General features: G+C 38.0%; 1 pseudogene; it reads left to right on the forward strand.

Annotated features, from left to right (window-relative positions):
- Positions 1–8,510: 8,510 nt before the first annotated feature.
- Positions 8,511–8,604, forward strand: LOC130037113 (uncharacterized; annotated as a pseudogene).
- The last annotated feature ends 6,952 nt before the right edge of the window (positions 8,605–15,556 follow it).

The following is a 15,556-nucleotide window of genomic DNA, read 5'->3' on the forward strand; positions in this document are numbered from 1 at the left end:
AATCTTATTTTTTCCTTAAAATTTTTAAATTAAATGCACAATTACACAGATACACAGCTACAAAGTTGTGATTGAGTTTCCATCATAGTGTTCCAACACCCATTCCTTCATGACAGTGTACATTTCCAACCACTAATGTCCCCATTTTCCCTCCTGCCACCCACCCCCAGCCAGCCTCTGTGATCGATGGCAGACTCTTTTCTTCTCTCTTTGACTCTGTCTATCTCTCTCTCTCTCTGTCTGTCTCTGTGTCTGTATGTCTCGCTGTCTGTCTCTTTCTCCTGTTCCCCCCATTCTTTCCTTTTGCACATTATGGTTTGCAATACAGGTACTGAAAGATTATCATGCTTATCCTTTTCCTCCTTTCAGCACTCAGTTCTTTATGTGACCTTCATTTTAAATCCCAAGCCATTTTCAGATTGGTTAGAAACCCTAAATCAATTTCTGAAATAAAAATGCACCAAACCCATCCAAGAGACCCTGCTGCTGAGCTGCTCTTCCTGCCTGAAGACGTCTCTCTGGCTTCTTGAAAGAACAGCATGCATCCTGGGAGGATCCTCCCAACACCCATTATTTGGTGGTCCCGTTTCTATCAAAAAATAATAAAAAATAAAAAAATACAAGAACAATCCGTTTTGATTCACTTGAAATATGGAAATTCTGAATTTCCCGAGTAAGAGATTTTCCCTGGCTTAACTGAGAGGATTAAAAAGTAAACTGCATAAAATAGCTTTGAAATAGCCCATCTTATGGTGATTCAATTAAAAAATAAATGAATAAAATATAAATTACTCATAAAGATTAAAATTGCCACACCAAATACATGCACCTTGATTTGATACAGATAACTCACATTTGAAAATAGAGAGAGAAGGACTAAAACAAAGTGAAAAAAGCAAATGACTCCTTAGGAGGTCATATATATAGTAATTAATATGGGAGGAGCTAGTGCTGGAACATACGAAAAGGTATTTATGATTCAAGGATTCACACCCAGAGATGTTATTGCAAAATTATGAAAATATATATAACTATTTCACAATACCCACAACCATGTATGGTGAGACTCTAAATTAGATATCAATTATTTATTCACACAGATGTATTCATATGCCTATCATATGCACAAGTGAGATCAACGGAAATAATTCTTAGCACTGACATCCTTGGACACTTAAGTAGTAATCACGATTTTATGATTAAATTTTTATGATTTCATTGGCAGTGTTTGATTCCTTAACCAAACTTGAATGTCTTTAAAAGACCAAATACAGGAATATTAATTAATTTTCAATTTAATATAAAAATGCTGAATTTACATGTTAAACAGAGATGGATGTCTTTTTCAATAGTCTCTTTTGGACACTTTCTTTTACTTGTTTTATTAAGAACTGAATGTGGTACCCTATAATCACTAATTCCATCCCTAGTGCTCGCTATTCTACTTCTACTAATCAAAACAAACTTCATTTTAGACCTAGTTTTCAGTAATCTCAACTAAATATTATAGTAAATAGTAAGTCTGATCAAATAATTCTGTTATACAGCAGGTGTTTAAGATGCTTACACAAGTGACAAGAATATTGAGAAAGAAATGAACACTCCAAATTGTCATTGAATTATGCAAAGAATACATGTTGTAATTGACCATATAAAAGAAAGAAAATTAAAGTAAATTCCTTGGTAAGTTCTGGTAGTCTTGCAACCATGTTGCCCATGTGGTAATCAGCTAATTAAGTCTTCCTTAATTTGGATGTTCCTTTTTCACATCCCTGATATCACTATTTTCCTCTCAGATCCCATTCCCAGTAAATCATGTGCTCACCAGATCTTGTTGTTTCAAGCTTTTTTTTTCAGAGGAACCCAAATGTCAAGTCCTTCCTTCTGCACTTATTGTCTCTTTTCCCATCATTTCAGACTTTTCTCCCAGCTCTTTTTCCACATTGTATACAACTTTCCTTCAAGGGAGTTGAAGCTTGTTAATTTTGAGAGATTACTGGGATCATTTTCCTTTAGCCATACATGAAAGGTAGCAAAACACTTTTCAAATTTTTCTGTTCCCAGCCAGACAACTACCCTTTCCTGGGAAAATTTGTTAGCAGTTTATTCTCAAGTGTGTCAGAAACTGTATTCGTTTTCATCCATTTCCAAAAAAGTAGTTACTGGTACCAAGCAGACTTAATTAAATATATGTTCCTGTTAACCCACTTGCATTTGGGATCCATGTGAACACCTTTCACATGGCTTTTATGAAAGGTGGTCATCCAGTTTGCTTTTCTGGTGGCATTCTGTTTCTCATTATTCCTCTCCACAGCTAAGTAACGTGAAAATACCAACCTTAGTAAATGGTATGATTGAAAGCTCCAGAAGGAATGCCAGCCCTTTCAGCTCTCTCGGTCTTATATGTAACCTGTTCTTTGGAACCTATCTTGTTTTCACATTTTTGTTTTGCTTAACATTTCTGAAAAACATATTAATGTGATTAAAACACATCTACCAACTCTCCTATGATGATCACCAGCTGTCCAGTTCCCTACCTTTCCCGGTTTCCTTGCCATCCATCCATCACCCCATTAACTCTCCCAGGACCATCTCTTTCCACCACCACCTTCCAGGCTCAAGGTTAAGCGGTACCAACCGCTTTGGTCGTGGTGACCTAGTGCGCATGTCTTAGTCCAGTACATCCCCCAAGGCAGCCCCAATGACACTGATAACGTTGGTTCTTGTGTGAGCTGCAGTTAACAGCGATGTTTAGAGAAGGCTACAGGCACCAGGAACCATGGAAGACCACAGAGCAGCCCCTCAAGGTAATATAATTTGAGCTCCCCCTGCCAGAAATGTCCAGATGCCATTGCCTGAAAGCAGGGTTTCCCACAGCGGGGAGTTTACAAATGCAAAGACTTACAGAGGCAATGGACCTCATTGTTGATACTAGCTAGCAAAGTGTCACCGTGATAGCGACTCTGAATATTGTTAGGAATAAGGGAAATGTTGCAGCTAGGGGTGCTGAACAGAGGGCCAGAGGACATGGTGACTTATCTTTGCATCTCCCAGGAGCTCATCTTCAGGCTTCATGCTGCAACAGTTCTCTTGGCTTGGTCCCTGTTAAGAGTCATCCTTGAATGACTCTGAGGCCGTTGACCACTCATCTGGAAGGTTCATTCCCCAGTCTATGTGTTCACAACCCCCAGCCATCATTTATGATTAGACCACCCGAAACTTTTAGAGATGAGTCTCAAATTTCGTTATTTTCCAAAAGTGGCCTTGAGGCATAAACACAGACTCCATGAAAGAATTTTAACTTTATTTCCGGTCACCTTTGACTCATCTTTCTTCTTTAGCCTATTCCGATTTTTTTCTTTTAATCCTAATCCCCAGACTGTGCCAGTTCTCCCATTTTTTTTTTGGAGGACACCAGGGATGGGACATACTTGACTGTGCTCTGGTCTTACTCCTGGCTCTGCGCTCAAGTTTCACATCTGGTGGTTCTCTGAGGACCATAAAGGATTGCAAGAATTGAACTGGGTCCTTCTTGCGTGCAGAGAAAATGCCCTGTCAGCAATACTGTTCCTCTGACTCTACCCCACTATTCATCAGGCCCATGCAATTTCTCCTCTTATGGGTTTATAACCCTGTACCAAGTTTATCTTTCTTAGAGTCTTGTGTATTCCCCCTTTGTCCTCTCCATAACTCTATAACTTCCCCTGAGCTGCCTCAGGTGTCCCCTTCTGGAGGGTGTCCAGTTCTGCAGGAAAACCCGGGGAGCTGCGGGTGAGGAGTGGTGAACCTGGCTTGTGCTCCCCCTACCCAGCTGGAGGGGAGGCGCTGATTAGGTGATGGACAGTCCCAAGGAGCTGCTGCAGGTGTTCCCCGCAGGTGTCCCCCTGTGGAGGGTGTCGAGTTCAGCGGGAAAAAGCACGGGGTTCTTGTTTTATTTATACTTTATGTTCCAATATTAATGGTATCACCAGCCACTCAGTCAACCTAGCTAAACCCTAAAGTCTCTATCACTTTCTCCTGCACGAGTCTCTGCTTTCTGACAAAAGGGAGGACCTCAGAATGCTGACATAAATCTAATACCCAGGGCCGCAAGAGATAGTGTAGTGCTTATGAAACTTGTCTCACATGCACTCAATTTGACTCCCAGCGCCACATGATTGCCAGAGTATCAAAGGCTGCATAGACTCAGAGGACCCCAAGCACCATGGCCACGTTTTCTGAAAATTGTCTGTAGTGCCCCCACACCTCCTGAGCATTGCATTACAGACTCTCCCAGAAACCAAAAAATATGTAATGCCCCAGAAACATGTACTTGTCTTAAAAAGGGAGCCTCAGTTGAGGTGAGGTTCACAAGGAAATATTGCATGAATACATAAATCAAAGAGCAGGGGAGACAGTGTAAATCATGTGAGTACAGATCATATATTTGGTGAAATATGTTAAGATTCAGATGCCCTAGTCTTCGCACCAGGGATATTCTTTAAAAAATGCCCCAATATACTGGAAAGGTTCTAGAACATTAGATGACTGAAACTCAATTATGAGCAACTTTGTAACTGTTTATCTCTTAGTGATTCTAATCGTTAAAGTAAATTTTAAATATACCCTTCAAAGTAACCTTTTTACCACTAAATGGGAAAGATACTTTCTAATACTTATCCTCACCAAAAGCTCAACAGAGTGTGACACTTGCCAGGAAATGTCCTCCCTTGCATTTTTCTCATGATACTTTTAGTACTTCACTCTTCTGTTTCTTCCCTTTTCTCATGCCAAATCTTCCCATCTCCCTTGCAAGCTCCTGAAACATTATCCATTCAACATTGATGCACTTTGCCACTGCTCCTCTTGGCGTCTTGTCCACGAACTGATTCTAAAACATAACATAGCTGCAATTACAGTATTCATGCCAAAGACAGTCATTGATATATCTTTGGGTTTAGCTTTCTACAAGCTATTGGCACACAGGTGAGTAACATTTTTTTCCTACAGAGAACACAAAAATAGTTATGCTGGGTTTTAAAGTTACATCAGTATTTTTAATGTTTTATTGAATATCTGTGATATAGACCATTACAAATCTATTCATAATTTGCTTCCAGTCATACAACGATCCAACTTCCATCCTTCCTCTAGTGTACATTTCCCAAAACCAATATTCCTGGTTCCCTAAAACCATCCCCCAACAAACTACCCCCACCCCCAGCCTGTCTCTATGGCAGGATCTTTAATTCTTTCTCTTTGTCTCCTTTTTATTTTGTGCATTAAGGGTCTCATAAAGGTACTAAGAGGTCATCATGTTTGTTCAAGGAATTTAGCATTTTTATCAGGAAGGTAAGCCTGGAGTAGCTTTGAGGTATGGAAATGACTGCTGAGGCTTCCATAAGTACAGGGAAGTGGGTGTGGGATGCCCATCCTGCCCAGAGAAAGCCTGGAGATTTCAGTCACAAAACACACATATCCGAATTTTCAGCTGTTATGTTTCAGGGAGAGCCATCCTGAGACGGTGGAAACCAGAGGAGGGCATGGTGGCGATTTTGTATTGTGGGAGAAAGTGGCTGCACTGGGTTCTGGTTGGGTGGGCACCAAACTAAACTGCTTCCCTCCGATTTACCCTAGTGTCTTCAGCCTTTTGCAGTTCCAAGGTTAACTGTGGCTGTTGATATCTTCGTGATTTGTCTATGGGTCTCTGAAACAAGACCAATCCATTAGCTTGTATAGCTGAGGCAGGGGTGGGTTTGTGAACATGGCTCCCACATATCTTTCGGGAGTTTAATTTCTCTAGAAACGTAGTCCTGAGTTGTTGGGAGCCAGCCAGAGGCACAGTGGCGATTTGAGGTTATCAGGAAGCATGAAGACACCATCAGACTATTGATGCACTCACCTGAGGGTACAGGTTGACTTCCTGCAGGCACTGCACAACCAGACTAACAAATATTCATTGAATGAATGAACGAATAATCAACATTTTCAAAATGTGTCTCTTTATTGCATTTTAGAAGGGTAACTTCTAACAGGAAAACAATCTTCATGGTATAATCAAGACCTACGATTTATTTTTAATATATTTAATAAAAGCTACACATTTTGGAAATTTATACAAAGAAATTCTTTTAAATTATCTGTCTTCATAATTTACTTGTAAATTACTAAGATATCACTGTTTCTTCCACCGTTCTTAGCATAGAAATTTACAGACAGAAGGTACTAAGTAAAAATTCATTTTGGCTCTTCTGTTCAATGTAGTACTGGAAGTACTTGGAAGAGAAAATAGATAAGAAAAAGATATTAAGGGTTTTTCATGTATGAAAGGTAGAAATAATCTCTCACTATTCACAGAAGATATCATACAATATTTAGAGAATACTAAAATCTCTGCGAAAAAACTCCTAGAGGCAATAGACTTTTATAGTAAAATTGCAGGCTATAAACTCAATACAGAAAAGTCTATGGATTTTTTATATGCAAATAATGAGAGAGAAGAAAGTGACATGAAAAAGCAATCCCATTCATAATCGTGCCTCAGAAAATCAAGAACCTTGGAATCAGCTTAACTAAGGAGGTAAAGGACCTATACAATAGGAAATTAAAAAGGACACGAGGAAATGGAAACATATATACTACTTATGGAATGGGAGAATTAACATTGTCAAAATGGCAATTCTCCAAGAAGCATTGTAAAAATTCAACTTGATCCCTATAAAGATACCCATGACATTCTTCAAAGAAATTGATCAAGCATTCCTGAAATTCACATGGAACAATAAACGCACACGAATAGCTAAAGCAATTCTTGGGGGAAAGACGATGGAGGCATCACCTTCCCCAACCTCAAACTCTACTGCAAACGATAATAATGAGAACAGCATGGGACTGAAACAAAGGCTCAGCTGCAGACCAATGGAAAAGGATTGAATATACTGACACACACCCTCAAATATATAATCATCTAATCTTTGATAAGGGAGCAAGAAACGTGAAGTGGTTTAAGAGATTCCTTCTAAACAAACAGTGCAGAAAAAACTGTACAGCTGCATGCAAAAAAAAATAGCTCAGACCTCTACCTAACACCATGCACAAAAGTCAGATAAAAATAGGTCAAAGTCCTCAACATCACACCAGAATCCCTCAGGTACAGTGATGACAAGGTTGGCAAATCCCTCCACGACATTGAAGCTAAAGGTATCTTCAAATATAACACGCCACTTGCCAAGCAACTGGAAGCAGAGATAAACAAAGGGAACTATCTTAAATTAAGCAGCTTCTGTACCTCAAAAGAAACTGACCAGAAACAAAGACTCCACCATGCGGGCAAGATACTCGCAGAAGCCTACCAGGTTCTCTGAGAGTGAGAACTGGACAATCAGAGTTGCTGTCTTCTAAATAAGATCCAGTCTCTGGATGTTGGCTATTGAGGGAATTACATGGATCCAGGGGTATATCGTGGTTGTAACACTTAATTACTAGAAGATGGGGGATCTGGAAGGAGCGGGCACATTCTTGATCTGAGCAGCCATGGAGATCTCATGCCCTGGTCCCGCACATTTGGGTTCCTCTTCCAGTTCCTTCATGCATGAGGCTCCTTCAAGCTTGGGAAGAGTGGTCTCTAAGCGTACCTATGGCTGGTTGCAGAGGTCTTCAGCTGCCGGGGCTATGCTCAGGGCGGTGAGGGAATCTCACCCCGTCATCTCCAAGGGGCCCCAGTGAGGAAAGCCAGGTGCGAGGTCAGCAGACTGTTGTTTTAGACATATTTGGAATTAATTTTAGATCAAAAAGTACGCATCATTGAAAATACTTATGTGCTTAGTAATAAATTACTACAAACTTGTCCAATCACGTCAGAGAGCCCACTCTGCTCAGAGAACTAGATTTTTAATTACAGATTCGTTTTTCCCATGTGTCATGACTGAGAATCACTATCAGTAGATATGAAACTCACTATACACAAAGATGCACACAGGTTACTATGAGTCATCTATGTTGTTAATATCAGTTGGCCATTAAACTTCACTGAGACCCTTTGTTCTGTCCTTTATAGGAGCCACATGAGTCTCACCTTCCGTTCAAGTTGAACTTGTAATAAGGTGGAATGAAATCATCAATATGCTTCTCACCTCATCCTTCAGGAGAAAAATCCTACATACATTCAAGGTGGTCAAAGTGCAGACAACACCATCCACCTTTTCCTGGAGATGTACACGAGACTGAGGCGAGAAAAGCAAAAGGCTCTAGTTTAATGGTCTTAATTAAGGTTTCAGGGAACGACATTAAACAACCTCATATACCATCTTCCAAAAGAATTATTTTGTAAAACTGATGCCTAGGGTATGGTAAAAGATAATATGGTAAAAACCATATTTTTCTTTCTGGGACATTAAATTTCTAAATCTATTTATTCATGCTGCTTTGAAATACATTCCTTGATTAGGAATCATTGTCTGCCATAGGAGTGAGGAAGGACAACACTCAAAGTAATAAGAAGAGAAAAATATGGAAAAATTAACTCCTACTAAGTTTAACACATATACTAAAATTGAAATGATAAAATGATGAGCATGGTCCTTGCACAGAGATGATATGCAAACTTGTAAAGCATTCCATATTTTTGTTGCAAGAAGAATGAACAGGTCTACTTTAAGCTAAGACAATCCCCACAAGTACAAAAATTCTACATAAAGAGAGCACAAATCCCAATCACAAAAATCTCTCTCAATGTCAATGGACTAAATGTGCCAATTCAGAGGCACAGAATGGGAAGCTGAATTAGAAAACTGAAACCAACATTCATTCTGCTGCCTGCAGGAAACACATCTGAACAATCAAAGCACCCATGGGCTAAAAGTAAAAGTCTGGGAAACAAGATTTCAAGAAAATATCACCTCCACAAAGCTGGAGTGGCCATACTAGTACCAGACCACATGGACTTCAGGCTATAGGTTATAAGAGACAGTGATGGTCATTTCTTAGTGGTCATGGGATATGTACATCAGAAAGAACTCACCCTCCTCAATGTATATGATCCTAATGACAGACCAGCAAAATACTTAAAAACAACTTCTAATTGACTTATAGAAAAACATTGATAGCAACACAATACTAGAAGGAGATTTCAACACTTATTTGTCACGTCTCCATAGATCAAACAGACTGAAGCTCAGCAAGGAAATATTTTCTTTAAGGGAAGTAATGAATAACCATTGGCTTAGAGAAGATATCAAAGAGGAAATAAAAAGTTTCCAGAAACAAATGAGAATGAGGACACAAGCTACCATAACTTGTGGGACACAGCAAAAGCAGTGTTAAGAGGAAAGATTATAGCTCTGCCAGAATTCATCAGGAAGAAAGAAAGGGCCTACATGAATAAATTAGAGCTCAAGATTTTGGAAAATGACCAACAAAAGTAGTCCAAACTAGGATGGAGGGAGGAAATAATAAAACTTGTACCAGACATCAATGAGCTAGAATCCCAAAATAGAATCCAAAAGACCAATAAAAGAAAAAGCTGATTCTTTCAGAAAATAAATAAGATCAATAAACCATGAGAAGCCTCTCAAAGAAACAAAGAGAAAGAATTTTAATAAATCGAATCAGAAATGCAAAGTGGGGTGTCCTAATAGAAAGTACAGAAATCCATAGGATCATCAGAGATTATTTTGAGAATCTTTGCAGCAGGAAATGAGAGAATCTTGAAAAAATTGATAAATTATTGGATTCCAATTAGCTCCCAAGGCTGAACCAAGATGATTTGGAATACTTGAACCTATCACTACCAAGGAAATTGAAATGATGGTCAAAAGTATCCCTGCAAACAGAATCCATGGCCCAAATGGATTCAATAGTGAACTGTTTCAAACCTTTAAAATGGAACTGCTTCCAACATTTTTAAGATTTTCCAGGAAATTGAAGAAACAGAAATACTCCCAAATAGCTTCTATGAGGCAAAGATCACCCTAATACTCAAATCGACAGAGACACCACAAAATAGAAAATTACAGACCTATTTCCTTGATGAATACAGATACAAAGATTTTCAAGAAAATACCAGCAAAGAGAATCCAGAAACTCAACAAAAGATCACACACTATGACCAAGTAGGTTTAGCTTGGGGATGCAAGGATGGCTTAACATTCTCTAGTCAATCAACAGAATACACCATCTCAATAAAATAAAGATAAAAGTCATATGATCATATCAATAGATGTAGATAAAGCATTTGATAAGATCCAGCACCCATTCATGATGAAAAACTCGCAACAAAATTGGAGTTGAAAGTACTTTCCTCAATCTAGTCAAAGCAAATTACCACAAACCCACAGCAAGCATTATTCTCAAGGGGGAAAAACCAAAGTCTTGGAGCAGAAATCAATGAACTAGAATCCCAGAATACAATCAGGCACAAAACAAGCTACCCACTCTCACCACTCCTATTCAACATAGTACTTAAAGTATTTGCCATAAGATTTCGGTAAAAAAAAAAGATATCAAGGGCATCCATATAAAAAAGGAAGAACACAAGCTTTTACTATTTGGAGATGACATGATACTATACTTATAAAATCCCAAAGAATCTACAAAAAAGCTCCTGGGAACAATAGATTTGTTTAGTAAAGTAGCATATTACAAAATCAATATCTGGTACTACATGGCTTTCCCATATATTAATAATGAAAGAGAAAAAAGAGATAGAGAAAAACAATCCCATTCAAAATAATACCTCAGAAAATAGAGTATAATAGAATCAACTAAAATGGTTAAGGAACTATACCAAAAAAAAAAAACCTTCAAAACACTACTTCACGAAATAAGAGAGTATATGAGGAAGTGGAATCACATCCCATGCTTATGGATTGAGAGGTTTAACACTGTCAAAATGGCAATACACCCCAAAGCTCTATAAAGATTTAATGCAGTTTCTATAAGGATACCCATAACATTTTTCAAAGAAATAGATTAAACACTCTTAAAACTCATACAAAACCATAAACTCCCATGAAGAGCTAAAGCAATCTTTGGTAAAAAGAAGAAGGGAACACCTTCCCCAACTTCAAACCCTACTACAAAGTTTTAGTAATCAAAATACCATGATATTCAGATAAAGACAGGCCTCAGATCAATGGAATATAGTCAAATATCCTGACGCTGGCCCGCAGATTATTATTACCTAATCTTTCTTAAAGGCTCAAGAAGTATGAAGTTGAGCTAGTAAGTATTTTCAGCAACTGGTGCTGGGAAAACTGGACAGCAATATGCAAAAAAAATGAACTCAGACCTCTTTATAGTGCCAGGCACAATGTCAGATCAAATGTATTAAAGACCTCACTATCATACCTGAATTCTTAAGATATATGGAGAAAAATGTGGGAAGATCCCTTCATGACATTAAAGCTAAGGGAAACTTCTAGAATGAAACACAACTGACCAAGGAAGAGGAAGTGAAGATAAACAAATGAGACTACATTAAACTAAGAAGTTTCTGCAACTCAGAAAAAATGGTGACCATGATCGAAAGACAGCCCACGTAATGGGGAAAAATTATTTATGCAATACCCATACAATTAACCTCAAAATTCTGACTCCTGTATCATTAACAACACTAAATAGTTCCCGTGAATTTTATTCTTCTTCACATATATTTACTTTAAAATATTTTAGATTTACTTTTAAACCACAGGTAAAAAGGAAAAATTATAAGTTTTTTAAAAAATAAAAAATAACCCCTATACATAGCCAGGTGCGACCCAAAAAACAACAAAGCTTGCAAGCAAGCAAGAAAGAAAAAATTTAAAAATTAAAAAATAATGCCGTTTGCAATGCTAAGGATCAATCCCAGATCATCATTCTTTGCGTTTTTGGGTCACACGTGGCGATGCACCGTGGTTACTCCTGGCTCTGCACTCAGGAATTACTCCTCACGGTGCTTGGGGGGACCATACAGGATGCTGGGAATCTAACCTGGGTAGGCCGTGTGCAAGGCAAATGCCCTACCTGCTGTACTATAGCTCCAGCTCCCCCCCTCCCCATAATTCATCATCTTGAGGGCCTCAGATTTTTACCTTCCATTTGGAAACTTCATCTTTACATTGACACAGTAAATTGAAACCACAAAACCATTGAATGGCATGTTATAATGGTAGCAGCCATGAGCAAACATTGATAACCCATAAGTTGGCATGAATGAATTCTGTCTCAGAGGCTTCACTTCTGAGGATACCTGTCACTACCTCCTTTCTGTTACGTATCCCAGGATCAGAACCTACATCAGGCCAGCAGTAGAAATTTTCCACCCAAAAGCTAGCCTTCCCCTGGGATCAGTATCCTTGATCCATCTAACTTGAAATTTTTCATTCATGACTTGTTGACCTTGTTTCAGGCGGAGGCATCCAGAGCATAAACTCAGCTTTCCCGTTGTTTCCACAGGAAACCCAAATACCTAAGAATGTTATCATTTCTGACGCCACTGTTAAAGATTTTTTTGGAATCCCACGGTAAGATACTATCATTCGTGTTATACTATTACTGTTCTCTATAGTTCGGATCTCCCCAAAGAACTCTCTACCCTCCTCACTCCAAGTGCAGACTCCAGTGTATCATGATCCTGAACGTACTTATAATAGTTTCACTCAGGTTCTCCCCTAAAGTGCACAAGTGAAGTTCATACCAATCCAAGTACTTATTCCTAAACTACCAGAGTGGGCTTGTTCCTCAAGCTTGTGTTCTCCCTTGAAGAAATACCGTGCTTCCTTTCTCTATGTCTCTCTTTGCTTGTTTTGTTAAATGACTGTTCTCGCTTGAACATATATTCCATTCCACCCTACAACTGTTTCACAAGTTTCTAAGGGCTTTTCAATAAAATATATTTTGTTTCACTAAGCTAAAACTTTTAAAACCCCAGAGCATTATTAAAACCAATATTTGTATCTTTTAAACCACAAATTTTGAAAATGAAAGGTGGAAAAGCAATGGAATACTACTCAGTTGTATGAAGTGAACTCTTCTTATTATTTGTATATAAAATGTATAACATGAGGAAATTATGTTTAGTGACAAAAACCAGGCAGAGAAAGATAGGCATCCTAAAAATTCAGGCATATGTGGAATATGGAGAAAACAAATTAAAAGAATAAAATGAGACAGACAAACGTCTAAAACATTATTTATATTCTATGATTTATAATTCAATTAACAATGGTTTCTCATACACATAATTCCAACATGACACTCCTCATTCTCTCAAATAACAAACCCTCCTTCTCCCCCAATCCCCCAGAATCCCTCCCTCCTAATCCCCTGACCTAATTGTGTGGATCAGTTCTCCCCTTGCATTGCTCTTGAACCTTTGTTGCTACCTGGCTGTGTGTCTTTACATCCCACATATGAGAAAGATCTCTCTGTATCTGCTCCTTTCCTTAAGGCTAACTTTACATGCATGATATCCTCTAGTTTCATCCAATGTTGAAAATTACATAATTTTGATCTTTTCAAAGCAATAAAAACAAACTTTAGAACTATGAGACTATTTACTTACCAGATGGAAAGGTGTTATCAAAGTGGAAAAACTGAACAATGGTGAATGACAGAGTAGGCCTTTCAGTAGTGAGTGTAATATGATACATGCTAGTTGATTCTGCATAATCTTAAATTTTATGAAATTTTATAATGTAATTCTATAAGGTAATTTTAAATAATCAAAAAAGTATTTAAATAATTTACATTTATCTATGATTATGACGTATCTTTTGTGTCAAACTATCAGAAATAAAAAGAATGTTAGATAGAGATATGGTGTATCACTATACTTTTAAACAAGAGAAGTGCTAAAAATTTCTGTGTCTTGATGAACTCTCATATAAATTGACTCCAAAATCAAATTAATATACTCAAGGAAAAATAAAACTCAACCAATTCAATCTTTTGCCTTCATTCAGGTTCACATCTGCTGATCTCTGGCAGACGAAACAATTTTTATTTTATTTTATTTTTTTAAAATTTTTATTACTGAAACACCATGATGTACAGTTGTACATTTACAAATTTTTGTGCTTGGGTTTTGATTATACAATGATCACATGCCCATTCTTCCGCCAGTGCCCATTTTCCACCACCATGTATTCCAGTATCCCTCCCACACAGATCCCACCCATCCCACCCTGCCTCTGTGGCAGGGCATTCCCTTTTGTTCTCTCTCTCCTTTTGGGTGTTGTGGTCTGCAAAACAGGCATTAAATTGTAATCTTGTTCAGTCCATAGTCAGAATTTTTATTTTCAAAGAATTTTTGGCAGAGGTTTGGCATTCTTTGCTAGCAACCAACTCATTTTCTTCTGCATTTTTTTTCTAGAAATATATACTTATACAAAGACTGATTAGTCATGGCACCAAATTGACAAATGTCCCTGTTTTTACTTCAGTTCTGTTTCCTAATTATCACAAATTATTAGCAGTGGATAGAAAATAACTAGCCCAAAATTCGTGGGGGAAATGGAAATGTTTATGCTTTCCATAGTTTGGAAAATCCCTGTCACTAGTATAGTGACATACATCTAAATTTGTAATCAAAATGATTAAGAAGAGGTAAACCCTGACTGCCACTTCAAGGAAGAACGGGCCTTCAGCAAATATCCTTGGTTTCAGAAGGATGGCTCTGGCTTGGATGGGGGGAAAACATGAGAGCTGTGAGCTACCTGCAGTTAACACATGCTCTGAGGCTATGTGGTGACACTGCTGAGAAATGTCGAGAGCCCTGATTAGGTAGGGTCATGGGGGAGAATGGAATGATGACAAGAAAAGAGAGCAACAGGACAAGATGATAGATTCCTTTGTATAAAAGTTTTCATCTCTAATGTATTAATCTGTAAAAAAGAGAACCAACTTCTTATCATTCTTCCTGGCAATATATTATCCTTACATATTGCTTCAGGAAAAAAACGCTTCCCTTGATAGTTATTATAGCCTGAATATCTGTGAGGTCTTTGAAGTCTTTCTATGTATACAGTGCTGATGACTGAAACCAATCTCACTATTTAAGTATCTAAACTGCAATGTTCTCACCATTTAACTCTCTAAACTCTGATGGCTCCAAATCTTCTAAGATCAGCTTTCATCTCTTCCATGATATCCAGGCTTCTCTTCCCAACTGCAACTCTCCTTTTCTTTCTCCCTCTCTCTACCAACTATGGTCTCTCTGCCAAAATTTGCCAAGGCAAGCCTTCTTGAAATATAGACATAAGTTGACTTCTCCTTTTTTTTAAATTTAGGCAATTTTGATTTTCAAAGTCATTTATATTGGAGATTTGTCATACAATATTCCAATTCTAATCACACCACCAGTGTCTTTATCCCTCCACCAACAAATTACCCATTTCTTCCTGCATTCCCACCGATTTCCTTGACAAACACATTTTGAATTTTTACTATTGTACTTTGGATTCCATACTTACAGTAGTGTTGGCATTGGTGGTTAAGACATACACCTCAACTTTTTCATGCTGGCCTTCCTGGATCAATGCCCACTGACACAATTTAGGGGAAATATATGAGAACAAATCATTAAGCTCCAAATTTT

The sequence above is a fragment of the Sorex fumeus genome, unplaced genomic scaffold (genome assembly GCF_029834395.1).
Source record: "Sorex fumeus unplaced genomic scaffold, SorFum_2.1 ptg000070l, whole genome shotgun sequence".
In the NCBI taxonomy this organism is placed as follows: domain Eukaryota; kingdom Metazoa; phylum Chordata; class Mammalia; order Eulipotyphla; family Soricidae; genus Sorex; species Sorex fumeus.